The sequence below is a fragment of the Triturus cristatus genome, chromosome 5_2 (assembly GCF_964204655.1).
Source record: "Triturus cristatus chromosome 5_2, aTriCri1.1, whole genome shotgun sequence".
NCBI classification, from domain to species: domain Eukaryota; kingdom Metazoa; phylum Chordata; class Amphibia; order Caudata; family Salamandridae; genus Triturus; species Triturus cristatus.
In genome coordinates, this window is record NC_140588.1 from 42540940 (window position 1) to 42557233 (window position 16294).

At 45.1% G+C, this 16294-nt stretch overlaps 1 long non-coding RNA gene across 1 annotated transcript; it reads left to right on the forward strand.

Annotated features, from left to right (window-relative positions):
- The first annotated feature begins 6801 nt into the window (after positions 1-6801).
- Positions 6802-7851, forward strand: LOC146822630 (uncharacterized). The gene is made up of 4 exons (XR_014962071.1): positions 6802-6872; positions 7182-7279; positions 7367-7446; positions 7742-7851. It is a non-coding gene; the product is annotated as an uncharacterized LOC146822630 (long non-coding RNA).
- Positions 7852-16294: the final 8443 nt, after the last annotated feature.

Consider the following 16294-nt stretch of genomic DNA (forward strand, 5'->3'; position numbering starts at 1 on the left):
GACCGGAATCAAGCATCCTAGGACCGGTTTCTGGCTATCAGCCGTCATCAGCCAGGATAGCTTGACTCCAGTGGCGTAGTGAGCACGGGTCCCATGTCTGGGAATACCCATCCCACTTAGGGCGAAAAGCGTTACAACAAACAAATGATGGACGGAATGCTGACAATGCAGACATTCTCCCCCAGTCAAGAGATCTGGGTTAAATCCATCGTTCTTTTGCCCACTACACCACCCCAGTTTACACATGGCCATATGCAAATCAGTCTTGACCTGTGCCTCATGGGAACAGTCCAGCCCGAACTGCCAAGCCATGTCTTCCCTGGACCGGAATCAAGCATCCTAGGACCGGTTTCTGGCTATCAGCCGTCATCAGCCAGGATAGCTTGACTCCAGTGGCGTAGTGAGCACGGGTCCCACGTCTGGGAATACCCATCCCACTTAGGGCGAAAAGCGTTACAACAAACAAATGATGGACGGAATGCTGACAATGCAGACATTCTCCCCCAGTCAAGAGATCTGGGTTAAATCCATCGTTCTTTTGCCCACTACACCACCCCAGTTTAGTAATGGCCATATGCAAATCAGTCTTGACCTGTGCCTCATGGGAACAGTCCAGCCCGAACTGCCAAGCCATGTCTTCCCTGGACCGGAATCAAGCATCCTAGGACCGGTTTCTGGCTATCAGCCGTCATCAGCCAGGATAGCTTGACTCCAGTGGCGTAGTGAGCACGGGTCCCACGTCTGGGAATACCCATCCCACTTAGGGCGAAAAGCGTTACAACAAACAAATGATGGACGGAATGCTGACAATGCAGACATTCTCCCCCAGTCAAGAGATCTGGGTTAAATCCATCGTTCTTTTGCCCACTACACCACCCCAGTTTAGACATGGCCATATGCAAATCAGTCTTGACCTGTGCCTCATGGGAACAGTCCAGCCCGAACTGCCAAGCCATGTCTTCCCTGGACCGGAATCAAGCATCCTAGGACCGGTTTCTGGCTATCAGCCGTCATCAGCCAGGATAGCTTGACTCCAGTGGCGTAGTGAGCACGGGTCCCACGTCTGGGAATACCCATCCCACTTAGGGCGAAAAGCGTTACAACAAACAAATGATGGACGGAATGCTGACAATGCAGACATTCTCCCCCAGTCAAGAGATCTGGGTTAAATCCATCGTTCTTTTGCCCACTACACCACCCCAGTTTAGACATGGCCATATGCAAATCAGTCTTGACCTGTGCCTCATGGGAACAGTCCAGCCCGAACTGCCAAGCCATGTCTTCCCTGGACCGGAATCAAGCATCCTAGGACCGGTTTCTGGCTATCAGCCGTCATCAGCCAGGATAGCTTGACTCCAGTGGCGTAGTGAGCACGGGTCCCACGTCTGGGAATACCCATCCCACTTAGGGCGAAAAGCGTTACAACAAACAAATGATGGACGGAATGCTGACAATGCAGACATTCTCCCCCAGTCAAGAGATCTGGGTTAAATCCATCGTTCTTTTGCCCACTACACCACCCCAGTTTACACATGGCCATATGCAAATCAGTCTTGACCTGTGCCTCATGGGAACAGTCCAGCCCGAACTGCCAAGCCATGTCTTCCCTGGACCGGAATCAAGCATCCTAGGACCGGTTTCTGGCTATCAGCCGTCATCAGCCAGGATAGCTTGACTCCAGTGGCGTAGTGAGCACGGGTCCCACGTCTAGGAATACCCATCCCACTTAGGGCGAAAAGCGTTACAACAAACAAATGATGGACGGAATGCTGACAATGCAGACATTCTCCCCCAGTCAAGAGATCTGGGTTAAATCCATCGTTCTTTTGCCCACTACACCACCCCAGTTTAGACATGGCCATATGCAAATCAGTCTTGACCTGTGCCTCATGGGAACAGTCCAGCCCGAACTGCCAAGCCATGTCTTCCCTGGACCGGAATCAAGCATCCTAGGACCGGTTTCTGGCTATCAGCCGTCATCAGCCAGGATAGCTTGACTCCAGTGGCGTAGTGAGCACGGGTCCCACGTCTGGGAATTTTTTGTTACAAAGAGAAAACCATTGGATCTATTTTTTAAACTCGATGAAACCAAATGGTTTGAATGATCGTACTGAATTTTTATGTTATCTATAACTGTATCATTTATTACTTGGACCTATATGATTTAATTTTCCATATATATTCGGATTTATATCCTATAAGATCAATCATGAATCACCCCATTACCATATATTATTCCCCCTCACCACATGTCCCATTCAGGTTCAATACTATTCACATACATCCTTCTCCACTGACGTTTCTGCTCTCACGTGTTCAATCACCACAGCCATTTCACTCAATCATACACGCCTCTCTTCACACCTTCACATAAACTTTTTTCTGACATTTTACCGGTGATGATATATTGGTCATCTCCCGTTCCGTTTTACTTTCACGTATAATTCCTTCCACCGTTTTCATAATAACATCACCACAGTCCTATTTCTATGCAGACGGTACTTCATCACGTCACACGCTCTCAGCGTCTTTTTCAGCTTTTAAATCTCTTCCCGCATCACCTTAGACGCAAATCACCACACACGGACGATACGATGAGGCTTCCAGCACTTGGTAAGAACATTTCTAAACGTTACTTTACGATCACGGTCATGATAGTTTCCTGCCACTTTATTCGTCGTTTGTTTGATCCGATTTAATTGTTTACTTTTGACGTATTTTCCCTAAGGCACCTCAGCTCTTTAACCACACTGATACGAAGCCGCATACATGCGGAGGCACATCCGTCAATAAAATACTGGCCACCCTTATCCCCACGTTTCACCCACCACGCCCTCACTAACTCACGATTGATTTTACGCTGTTCACCCTACTCACGTTACACTGCATGGGAGACCATTAGTCGATTTCTCAACTTCCAACGTAGCACTTATTATCCTCTTTACTGTTCGTAGATTTCCTCTGATGAAGGCTCAGGCCGAAATGCATTGGGAGTTCATAGCTCATGCTATTGTCAACGCAACGTGTTTGAAATGAATGTTAACCGACATTACCAATAAAGTTCTTTCAAATTGACGAAAACTTCAATTCAATTCTTTGATGAACATTTGAAACCTCCACAAGAGGACTATATCTGTGCCCGGGGGACACACCCCTAGATCCGGGGGGTGCATTCTTACGAAATACAAGATAGGTCATTACATTGATGCCTTGCAGCTCTGTTAAATTCGGCTTCTCCAAAGTAGCATATTTATCACCCTTCGCAGGCCTTCAGTTTTCGACAGCCAAGCAGCTGTCCATAGGAATGCTACAAGCTTTACACAAAAAGCAGAAACTTCGCCAAATCACGTTTAGCTCAGATACTACACACCACCAAATAATCAGTATTTTTATATATGTCTTTATTGAGCATAGCCAATAGGTCTCGCCTTTGGGACCTTATCAGTGTTTAGCCATGCAACAGTTGTTGTTGCACCAAGGATATTGTGCTGCATAACTAAATACTTATAAGGTCCCAAAAGCGAGACCTATTGGCTATGCCAATGCTTGTTTTGGTTATGAGGGGCATAAATAACAAGAGGGTGAAGGTTGTGAAATAGTATCTGTATAACAGTTAGTGAGAGAGTTAGTTAGTCAGTTAGTTTAGAGAGATATAGTTAGTTATTTAGTGAGAGAGAGAGTCAGTTATAGAGTTAGTGAGAGAGTTAGTTAGTGAGGGAGTGAGAGAGTTAGTTAGAGAGAGAGAGAGTGAGAGAGTCAGTCGGTTATTTAGTGAGAAAGTTAGTCAGTCAGTTAGTGAGAGAAAGTGATAGAGTCAGTTAGTGAGCGAGAGAGTTAGTTAGTGTGTTAGTTATGCCTAGGATGGTAGGAAACGGTTGAGAAGCAGGAAAGGGTGACCGAGGCCGGGGAGAAACATAATAAAAATATAATCAAGCGTGCACAGCCACGCGTATTGTACTTGGCTGGAAAGACAATATGAGCCTACGCCGTGACAGGAAGCGAGACAGGGTGATCAATGGAGTTTGCGCATGGAGCTTTACGCAGAAATGTGTGCGTATGCAGCAGCTACAGTTTTAAATGGAAGCAGGGCTGACTGCAAATGTTCTATTTGCTAGAAAGATAACATGTCAATGTAGCATTGTAGCATCTTGGAGTAGGGCCATTGAAGAAAGAAATAGTGAAAAAATGGACAGAGTTGGATAGGAAGAAACGGGAGTGCAAAATGGAGAAAGTTGTATAAGAGGAGACGGTCGAGAAAGCAGAGCGAGGTTGGGGTAGGCAGGGGAGAGACAGTACCGAAATGTAATGAAGCGCGCACGTCCACGCTTATTGTGGTTGTGAGGAAGGACAATATTAGCTGACGCTGTGACAGGAGCCAAGACAGGGCGATAAATTGGATTTGCACATGGACCTTCCCGCACTAATGACTGTAAAAGTCATGCTTGCTACATATCTAAGAAGTCAATGTTGCACTGTGGCATTTGGGAGTAAGGACAGATTTTAGGAATAGTGCAAAATGGACAAATTTTTTTTTGAGGCGAGGGTTAAGAAGTCAGGGCAAAGGTGACATAGGCAGGGGAGAGACAGTACACGATAATTCTAGTTGGCTGGAAGGACAATGTTGCTTGTAGGCTACCCTTCTAGTTGAAAGCTTTTGAGAAGCCTTAACACCTTGCTTCAAATAGACTACCAAGTGGAGCCGCCATCAAGTCTGTAGTGGTGTGAAATGTTGCAATAGTCAGTAAATGCGGTTGAATGGGAGTCTGCCCTGGCACAATAAAGCGAAAGAAGAATCTGGCAAGTATAGTGCCTGCGTTCAAATAATGCACAAGAGTATTTACTGCTTTGTCGCTGTAATTGTTTGTTTTCTAACAAATTGAAACAACAGCTCTGCGTAACAAAGCTTTCTTTTTTAGACACACTGTTTAAACCTCCATGGTAACATTTAGACAGAGTCCCTCAGCCAGTTACAATGAAATTGCTTATATAAACACCTTCAATTTCTAAAGACTGAACATAAACTTTTAGTAGGCAAAATCAAAAACATATTAATAAAAAGCGCTATATAAAAAACAGATCTTATTAAGCAAGTTAATTTTTACACAGAGGCTGAAAAAACAAGAAGACATTCTCATTTTTGAAGACACAGGGAGATTCACAGATTTGCCCAAAATCACAGGTTGGTGAGCCGACGCCGTGGCTGGAACCTAGCTCTCCAGCTTCCCGATCGCAAGCTATGCTGTGCGTCATGAAAGTAACAAGGAGGAGCGGGCGCCATCACAAAGCAGCGTCCCGCGAGTGGTGTGCGCCATAAAAGTAACAAGCGGTCTTCACTTTTCAAGCACCCGCACTCGTGCTTGTCCACCTTGCGGGAGCGAGTATCGACGCACTGTTTGTAATTAATATGGCCACGCTGCTGGCTCCCGCAAGGAGGATGCCTCCACAGAGTGAGAGTGCTTGAAAAGTGAAGACCCATTGTTAAAGGCCCTCTCCTAGAGCAGCGCATGCACGTTGCCTAGTCGAGACCTAAAAAGGGAGAGCCCACACTTCTCAATGACATCAACTAGAGGAAGAACATAGATGTTAAAGAGCAAGGGTCTCAGAGTAGATCCCTGAGGAATGCCAGAGGTCAGGACTAGAGTCTTTGATCTTGCGTCAGCTAAAGAGACTTGGAAGGTGCAATCATTTAAAAAGGAGCTCACCCATTCCAAAGACAGGCCTTCTATGCCCGAGGCCTCAAGTCAGCTGATAAAAAAGGGTGAGACACTGTGTCAAACGTAGCGCTCAGCTCAAGCAGATGAAACTCCCTCTGCAGGACTGGCCAGCAGGGGCAAACCCACGGAAGGATGGAGCACCTGGAAGCTGTTTTTCACACTTCAAAGCCTGTTTCGATGCAGTTCAGTGACAGCTTGCAAAAGCTGCTTATTCGAGTTTTTGGGATCTGTTTTTTATTACACATGCGTACATCTGCACATGTGTGCTAATGGGGGATAGGTGAATTTGAGCCCCTCACCCCCGAGCTCTTCAGGCGCGTGTCATGGTCTGGTGACCAGGGGGCAGTAATTGGCAGACAGGTCAAAAGGGTGGGCCATGGACTTCAAAGCAGAGGGCCGTTAGGCTACAATGAATCTTGTTTGATCTTAGCAGTAAAGCCTAGTTACAGTACAGTATGTTGCCGATTATTATTATTTTTTGGATCTCCTGAAAATATGCTTTTCAACTATTAGATATGTTAAGCTCATGAATATTGCTGTATTTTGTAGGTTATGGTGGCTGTTGTCAATTATGCCTCTATAGCTGATTCAACTTTCTGTCAATCACTGGTTCCTTCCTTTTTCTTTATCTTCATTAGACTCTCTTTTCCTTCGTTTTATCTCTTCCCCTTTTCTTCTTCCTTTTTTTTTTTTTTTTTTTTGTCTTATACATAACTTTACTCGTATCGACCAATGTCCTTATGTGGACAGTTCTTTTAAGGGTTTCAACCGCGTTTACTTAATGTGTATCGTATTTAGTTAGATTTACATAAGAATGCGACTTTGCGGGTTTCCACTAAAGGATGCCTTGCTGAATAGTGGTTTAAATGTTAATTAGGCTTTGCGGTTATCTTACTCAAATGGTTTAATATTCAGGTTTTATATGGATAGTTCGGATGTATTTCTGATGAGTAACTGTCATTTCGATAACGGTAACGTTTGCAACTTTTGCACCTTTTAAGATGGCGCCTGTAGTGGGTTTTTGAGATTGGGTTAGTCCACTGTCATTGTTTTCTATACGTGGTTCAAATAAATAGAACCAAAAACATGGCGCTCACGTTACACGCCACACTTGCGGTTCGGGAGATTACGGAGAGGATTCATGCCCTGATACGGGAGGTGAGAGTTCCCTAGTTCTTTGGCCTTTTGTTCTCTCTGTTTTTTAAGGGAATTGAGAGGGAAGAATTAAACTTAAACATGGTAAGACAAATATTTCTTCGTAGGTCCAACATGATTTTGAATGCGGTTTTTTGTCTACCCCATATTTTTGAGGATTGTTATGTTATGTGGGTCACTTAGGAATATGTATGAATTAATCTGAATTATGAAACCTTTTCAGTTCACTTTACAATGGGTTTAGGTGATATTAATAGTTTCCGAGTGAGGGGCTCCCAACACTGAGAATGTGTGTTTCTTCTCTTTTATTAGGTGATATTATATAGGAGGATGTTGGGGATACGTAGCCCGTGAATTATTGCTCTTGGTGAATAATACCTTTTGAAATTGGGTTAACTTGTTTGCAATTGGTGAGTGATTCTTCATCTTACCCTAGGGTAGTTAGGGTTAACGATACACTTTGCCATTTATAAGTTCTGTATGTTTTTCCCTCTTAGAATATTATACATAAGAAAAGATTACCGTTTTTAAGATATTGAAGATTCAAGGATACAATTTACTATGATATTTGTCTAAGGTTGGTAGCTTTTATAATATTGTGTTTAATATGGGCGTTTTTCTGATGTTGAACACAATAGTGGGCTGTCCTTCTCTTATTGTTCTTAACTTCAATGCTTGGTGGTGTTTTACTTTCTGGCACTATTGTGTGGCTATGGTTTATTTAACTTTTTTTAGTTCTTTGGCACATTTTAAGTTCTTTTAGGACTATTTTTCTCGGTTTCCTTTATACAATCCTTTACTTCGGTGGAGGTTTGAAAAAATCTTAAGGTATGAGGCTGATGGTAATGAATTTGTATAATTATCCGTTACAGCCCTGAAGAAGTCTTTATGGAATATTGTAACCATAGACGAAACACGTGTTGGCTGTTTGACTCAAGAATGGAACTTGTGGTTTAACAAAGTCCTCCGTGAACAAACTACGAAAATTGAAAAATAAAAGATCTTGAATTGATATTGGACATTTTTACTCTTTTTGGAACTTCCAATTGTAACACTGTTGTGAAACTGATATTGTTTCATTATTGCTCAGGGAATGAACCTTTTGTCAGAGGGCCGTTAGGACAAACCTCTCTTTTGCCCTATGACTGGCACGCCGGTCGGTAGGGACAAAGAGTTTATTTCTATACATTTTTAGAGTTGTTTGGATTTGGAGGTTAGGGCATTGTCGGAGCAGAGTGAGAGCTTTTGTCTGATGTGTCGGGTCTTAATTAAAAAAGTGGAATGTGGTTGCAGAAGCATGGCAAGCAAGCAGGGTAAAATTGCTATTAATTTGCTGCTTGCTTTAGTGGAGGCAGGGAGGGCTGGCATCATTAAGCTAATCAATTTGGACCCAGCTTTGATTCCGCAGTGGTGGTGCCTGAAGAGACCTTCTGCTGGGGGAATAGCGGCAGCAATTTTGGCCTAAACTACATGTGGGTGGCAGAGGAGGCAGGTGCGGGACTGGAAGAAGAGCTGGGATGGCGGCTCTCCAGGGCTGAAAGTCCCTGCCGATTATTTGTTGTTGCCATGAAGAAAAAGAAATGTAAAACAAAAGCCTTACAAGCTTGTGAGGCTTCTCCGCTGATCTCTGGTGAGAGGGAGGGGCAGTGGTGGCTGGTATCCAAGGGGAGTGGTCGGCAGGCAAATGGGTGGTGGGTACAAATAAAAAACACCAGCGACAAGTCCGACCCCTTCCTCGCTGCATATTTTCATTCTGCAGCACGAACCCTTGAAGATTGCCTTAACCAACCCTGGCACTGCTCTCATGCTGTGACAGCAGAGCCCTGATTGGAGGGAGCGACCTCAGTCACTGCTTCCAAGGACACTAGAGTCCTGCACTTACTCTAACCCAGCTGTTTTAAGAGAGCTGAGTTAGAGGTTTCAAAGTGTGCATGCCTGGCTGACCATAGCAAGAAGGCCTGCCAAAAATACATGTGCACTTTGAAAAATGCAGAGGCAGCCCACCCTCCTTCCTGCTGCAGACACTCTGCAAATCAACTTTATTATCACTTTATATTTTCAATTCTGGGGCATTTTAACCACTGGGGCGATGCTCCTCTGCTCAAACAGCTGCCACTGCCCAAGGAGGATGCTCACAGGGCTAGCAATGACTCAGGGCTGCCACAAAAATTAACTACACCACTAGGGAAGGTCCGGTCCATTGCAATACAAAGATGACTATGAGCGAGACAGAGCAGGGGGAGGTGTGACCTGATAGTGCAGGCGCTGATAGATTATGAAGAGCAATGTTGGTTTGGGAACAAGCATAGTGCGGTGGCCCAGGGGTTTGAGGAGTAAAGGAAAGGTGCCATCTGTACAGTCTGGGCCTGCCATGCAGACAGCCCTCCTATTGGATTTTGGTGAACATATGAATGGCAGGAAGGCAAACGGTGGAACTGGGATTAGGGGTGAAATACCACAGGTGGCAAAAATTGGGGCTGGATCCTTGCCTGTGGATAGTGCAGGGCATATATTCAGCCAAGAGATCACTGGGAATGGGTCTCTGAAGACAGTTCAGGGAAAGGGGAGGCACAGGTAAAGGGTTAGGAAGGTACAAACATTCCGGGGGATCTGACGAAGTGCAGGTGGACAGCAGGGAGAGTCTAGTGAGTTTCAGTTACCCCGCACTGAAGTCTGAACTTGCGTCAGTGTGGCTGGTTGGGGAACGGTATGGAAAAACAGTCACCAGGAGTGAGGAAGGTTATATGTGGCCTTGTCTCGGAAGAAGGACATGTACCAAAAATTATACGATGCTGAGGTTGGTGATGGTGGTGCATGAGAGTGGTTGCAGGATGTTGTGAGTGCATGTAAACACAGATGACACCATACTGGACTATGATGAGGAGGAGTTGTAAGAAGGTGAAATTTGTGATGGGGATGACAGGGAGAAGGAATGGGGATCTGCGTTTTATGATTCGTGTCTTGAGCGCAAAATGGTTGACAAAGGCAGTGAAATTTGTGTTTTGTAAAATGGAGTGCCTATGAAGGAGAAGTCGAGAGCAGTGTACGCGCAGACAGAAATGCGATTAACGCCTGGACGGCAAGCATTTATGTGGTCCCTGACCTTGAAGCCAGGTATGAACACGAAGGTAGTGTCTGTAAAACGTTTTGGTACACTTGGTGGGAGTAGGTTCCGATGATGCTTCGGATGGTAAAGAGGTAAAATTGTTGAAGGGAAATTATATACAGAACCATTGTATAGGTCTGGGCGAAGCTGGAGGAGCAAGTGAAGAAGAAGGATGCAGCTGCTGGGGTGGGTGAAAAGTGGACTTGATGGTGGCTGATGGGAAGAAAACAAAGGAGAGCTTGGAGGTTAAGGAATGCACTTGATGGCGTTGACTAAACAAACAATTTGGAAACATAGTATATAAATGTGTTAAACTTCTACATCGGGACGTGAGGGCAAAAGAAGGATCAAAGGCAGTGGCGGCTGGTTGGGAACGGGGGCGGGTAGGGGGTTTTTGAAAAAAAAAGATTTACCTTGTCGTCGCTGGTTGCCAGCCGCCCCCTCTCCTCCGACGCAGGAACAGGAAGCGCCCATGCTTCCAGATTCCGCTAGCCAATCACAACGCTGCCTTACAGCAGCATCGTGATTGGTCTCAGCACCGTGGTTCAGCGCTCAGTTGGGGACTGGGAGGCTGTGCATGTTCTCCACCTAGGTTGTACAATACAGTCGGTGGAGAATATGCAAAGTGCACAAGATGGTTTGGCTGGCCCAAGACGGCCGGCCAAACCGTTATGCGCACTTAAGGTGCAGCATGAACCACTCCTCCTCCCTCTTCCAGGCAGTGACAAGCCCAGCCCCGTCCTGCCTCAACCTGGCTGGCTCCTTACAGAAGAAGAAAATGATAATAACGTAACATTACTAATGTTGCGTTATTATCATTTTCTTTTTACATTTAGAGGGTTGATGCTCCTCCGCCTTAGCTGAGGAGCCACCCCTGATCAAAGGAGGAAGAATATAAGCTTTCAGGGAGTTCCAGGATGCTGGTTATCATAGATAACTGGATTCACTGGATAATTTCTTATTTATGCCAGCATCTATTGGAAAAGTTTCATGAGCACTGTGTGTCCCTGTTTCAATATATTGATGTTGTGCGAAAGGCACAATTGACATATATTGGCTGGTCATGGGAAGATATGACAGGAGTTCAGGGCCTGCTTGGCAGACGATTCAGATGGGATATGGGGACAGCTGGCCAATAAATTGTTCTTACAGACGATGGCTCCAGCTAGGCCCGGACCAATGACATATATGGCAATTGAGTGGCCAATGATATATAAGCCCTATCGGGGTGGTGGTAATACTGGACAAGGAGAGGGTGGAATGATGGGTTTTGTTGGGCTTACAACAAAGGAATTTGTAATACAGAATTCTACTGTTTTTGGCATGAATACTCCAAGTGCGAAGGGAAGCATAAAGACATGCAATGTAAACCGCAGGCGGGAGCTACTGGGGTTCAAGAAAGTCAGGGAGAAATTGGCAAACCACAGTACAGAGGCAAGAAGGGTCAGGGATCTGAGAATGCCTTGCGAAAGGCCTTGTACGCCAGTTAAGTTAGACATGCTGTGTCACTGAATTTGCTGTTAATTCAAAGCTTTGATTTTGGGGTTAGGCTGCATTATGAGGGCACAAGAGAACGAAGATGGGCAGAGAATGTGTGTTCTGTGAAGGGGCATGAGTCTCTGTTTTGGTCAAAGTTAATGAAGGAGGTTCAAGAGGGGAGAATGGAAGGTCCTTTCTCAAATTCGCCTTTGGAGAACTTGATAATTTTGCCCATCTGTTTGTGACCAAGAAGGAGCAAGGTGGATTCAGCCTCATGCAGCACTTATCTTGGCCAGAAGAACAGTCCATAATTGACTTCATATCAAAATATTTGTGTAAGATCCACTATGCTACCATGGACACAGTGATTGCTTTGATAAATGAGTTTGGGACAGGAACTCAGAAGGTGAAGTGTGATATAAAGTCAGATTTTAGAATACTGCCAGTACATCCTATAGATTTCGAGCTTTTGGGGGTTCAATTTGGAGGTTACTTTTTTGTTGATAAGGTGTTGGCTACAGGGTGGTTTATTTCTTGTGCACTGGTTGAGTCTTTTAGCACCTTCCTGCAGAGTTTATTTGAATGTTCTACTGCAACACAGTGCATGACACTCTACTTGGATGATTTGATGCAGGATGTGGGTTTGCAGTTAGCCTCTGGCAAGATGGTGGAGCCAAGTGAGGCTCTGATTTTCCTAGGTGCTGAATATGATGCTGTACAAACGAAGCTGAGGTGACATGTAAGGAAAGAAGTGTGTACACGGATAGCTCATGGTAGTTCTTAGAAATCAGGTAGTGCAAGGATGATGAAGGCGGGGTGGCAATATGTTTGTGAATAGGGCAGTGTGTGGAGAGAAAGGGCAGTGCATGTGGAGCCAGCATTTTGGGTAAGGGCTGTGTTTGGCGAAAATAGTATTTTATGGGGAAGAGAAGTCAGGCGAGACAAGCAGATCGAGCGTGGATCTTGGAACTGCCTCCTGAAGTAATTAGAAAGACACCGGAATGTGCTGTGAAATGTTGTCACATATATCTAATCTCACACTAGGCAGAGGACAGAGGATATGTCAAATGTATACAAGGAGCACAGCATTATTGGTGGGCCGGAAACGCCCCCTGCATAGTGACAGACATGCACCCCTGCCTTTCCTTACCAAGAGTTAAGTGACATGAGCGCTGAGGTGGCAGCATACCAGTTTTGTGTTTAGTAGTGATCAGTAGTGTGACCAGGACTTTTTACCTGTGTGACAGGAGTGGTGCCTACAGTTCCACTTGTGTAAAGGTCTGCTACTGTGTACTTAGCTCACCCTTGGCCTACATGGTGCTTGTGTGTAGCGCTGAACAGGACATGATATGTGTGTGTCTTGGGAGGCTTGTGTGCCTGTGCTTGTACATAACATGGAGTCCTGTGGGTTCCATTTTTGGAAGCTGAGGGCCTGGAATCACTAGTAGAGGTAAGGACTGCAATCCTCAGACAGGAGATTTGGATTGCTGACATTCCTGAGTGCTGACGTGGGATCTCACACTAGACGGCCGTGAGCAGAGCATCCTCTGTGCACATCAAAGGTCTCTTTTATTCCAGAAAAAGTTACTGGTCAGTGGGGCCTGTGCTCATTGTAAAGCGAGACAGTAGGTCAGATAAAGTTCACACTGTAGGGTCAGGGAATTAGGAAAGAGGGGAAGGTGTGGGGCCTTTGCACCTTTATGATGCATATTTCAGTGGAGGCAGACAGTCAAGTGTGATCCCTGGTTCCTCCCTTGGCTTAAGTTGTTGGTCAATCAAAACTGGAGCCATTCCAACTGTTACAGACTGATGCTTTGACAAAGTACTGGGCACAGGAGAGGGCACATCAAAGAGCCAGACACTAAATCACATTAATGTCTGAATTTGGACAATAAATGTGCAAGTTGTGAAACAACACTTTTCAACAGCTGGGTTCCACTGGAGAGAAGGTCACCAAGACTTCTAGTTGTTGGGACCCGCTCTAGGGACCAATATCTGCTAGTCTCCCTGCTAGGTGAGGGGTCATCGATCAAGAACTAAAGACCACTTGCCCTGAGCCTGGGGCACTAGCCTTCTGCCTGTCTGCCAAGACCAGTGGATCCTGTGAGGAGAGGAGAGCACCTGCAGGACTGTCGCCTGTATGTACACTGAAGTTGGTGACCTTTGTGTGCTACCATGAAGCTAGGGCTGTCACCCGTGTGTGCAAGCTAAAGTCTGTGACCCCATTTTGATCAGGAGGGGGCCCCCGTGAAGATATGGCTGTAACCTGTGTGAGAGCCAAAGTTGGTGAGCCCTGTGTGCCAGGAGGGGACCACCGTGAAGTTAGAGGCATGCTGAATTTGTTAACCTCATTGAGCCAGGATGGGACCACCTTGAAGGTAGGGCCATCGCTTGTGTGCAAGTCAGTGAACCGTCCTTGCGCCTACCTCCCCCTTGAAGAGCCTAGGACTGCTCAGCCTCCTCTAGCACTGAGAGTTAAGTGCTGAAAGGGGCAGTACTTGACTCTGTTACTCAGGGCCCAATAGTAGGTGGGGCCCCGGGAAGCAGGAGTAATAGGTCACCACCCCCATGTTTGGGCCCAGTAACCCCTGCTTTGCCCTGTTGCACTCTGAAAGGGGTTCTGACAATTATATATTATATTCTAAATAGCAAAAAAATATTAGGGAACATAGAATCTCACAAGAGGTGCAAGTGCAATGTCAGACCACAATTTCACACAAACTCCACCCATGAGTGATGCTTTAGTATGCGTAAATGAGACTGTCACCAATCAGCAAAGTACACAGGACAGTATGAGACTTCTTTGCATTGCAGTATGAACTGGGAGAGAGTTTTAGGAATGGGACAGTTTATTATCCATGGGGCCAGGAATGCAGCTGTGGGCCACTGTAGGGCTACAGGAAACACAGAACTCCAATGGGAGGAGGTGCACATGGAAAATTAACAGAGGCAGAGGTTGAAGTCCTCATTAAAGAGGCCACTACATACCAGACCAAATATCTGTGTCCTCCATGCTTCCCCACACCAAGAAAGCAGTCTTGTGGAGCACCCTCCTCGGCAAGATCACTGCAATAGCACACACTCAGAGTACAGTGAATAAATCAAAAAAGACGTGCATATGAAGCAATATTAGCAGAAACGTAAGGCAGCCATGGCAACAGGCAGTGTACCTGAGAGTCTGTAAAAACTCACTGACCGTGAGGAGCGCGTGGCTTCTGTGATTGCCTCTGAGTTGACCTGCTGACTGCAAGGCCGGGACACGGCAGACTTGGAAGAACAGTCGATTCCAGTTAAGCAACTCATCGAGGCATGCACAAACGATCTCTGAGGGGGTAAAAATGATACTCTGGGATATGATGATGGGCCATATTGTTGTTACTAAAAATGTAATAACTTTCCTAGAAAAAAACAACTAATAAAGATTTAAAGCATTACCTGTGTGTTCTATTCTGAAACATCAATCTATGTTGCCTTCTTTAAGTACCATGGTCCCAACAAATGTTTTTTTAAGGTGGGTGACTTGATAACACATTTTAGAGGACATTTCTGAGGACTGTCTTTTGGAGAAAATTCTTGCTGATTCACTCACAAAAGTAAATGTTGTGTATGTACCACATCATGTACGTGTGCTTCAGAGATAACTGAGGAGAGCTTAGACCATTCTCATCTGCTTCCTATGATGTACCTGTGTGAAGGAAGATTAAACAGTGACCTTGACCTTGTTCTTCTGAAAGCCGTTCTCAATGCTGTTGGTGCCAGAAGTAGGATCAGAGAACTGGCAAATTCAATTCCCCTCAGATGCTGTGCTCCATCACACAATGCGCTTATATTGTCCAGTGATCTTCAGGAGCCAAGCTGATTTCGCCCCCTCAGAAGGACCATTGTACATCTGATCTGAATAAGAACTCTGTGCACAACACACATGAGGATAATGAAACAAATGCAAGAGGTGTGGCAGAATTATGGAAACCATTCTTCTCCTGCAGACAAGGTATATGTGCTGCCGTGATGTTCATGAAAGTAGCTAATGATGTGTTTCTTTCAGGATCACTGCAGAAAGGATGCACTCAAAAAGCATTGTGCACTCAAAATTGAACCCATGGCATATGTGACCCCCTTTAGACAGTCCAGGCTTTTTATTCAACAGTACTTTGCATGCTGAGATGTTTGGATATTGTACTACCAATATTAAAAAGTAAACCTACAACTTCCAGAGTAAAATATGCCACTGCCAAAATAACAGGATTGGCAGATGAGGGCGCACATGGTAGCAAGCTCATGCCAGCTTTGTGGGTACATATTAAAATAATGGAACAATATTCATTGTGAAAGTGTTCAACTGGAAGGCAATTAAAAATGTTTATTTTTTCTAAAAAAAAATAAGATGGAAAAAAATAATGGAACCCGTTATCTCATATTCATGGGCGTGTATGATTTCGCGAGTTGACATGTCTCCACCCCTCCACTCCCACCTGAGCTCCAGTTTCATCTCAGTTTATCTTATTCCCCTTCAGCGCCCTTCCTATCACCATTCACTCACACAAAAGTAGAATTCACTCATACAAAAGTCAATTTAAAGTAGTTGCACAACAAATACAGGAAATACATTTTAAATATGAGGATAGAACAACTCCAGAAGCTTGCTTGTTGGGGAGATACTAGAGTGGATACAGGCAAATGGCATACTTTCAGATTACCAGGCTGGATTCAGGAGAAACGTGAGTACAATAAACCAAATGTTATGTTTCTCTTGCCTTTATTGGGAAACTCTTTTGCTGGACCGGGGTCACTTGCATGTGGTCTTTGTTCACCTTAGGTCAGCGTTTGACTCTATCCCTAT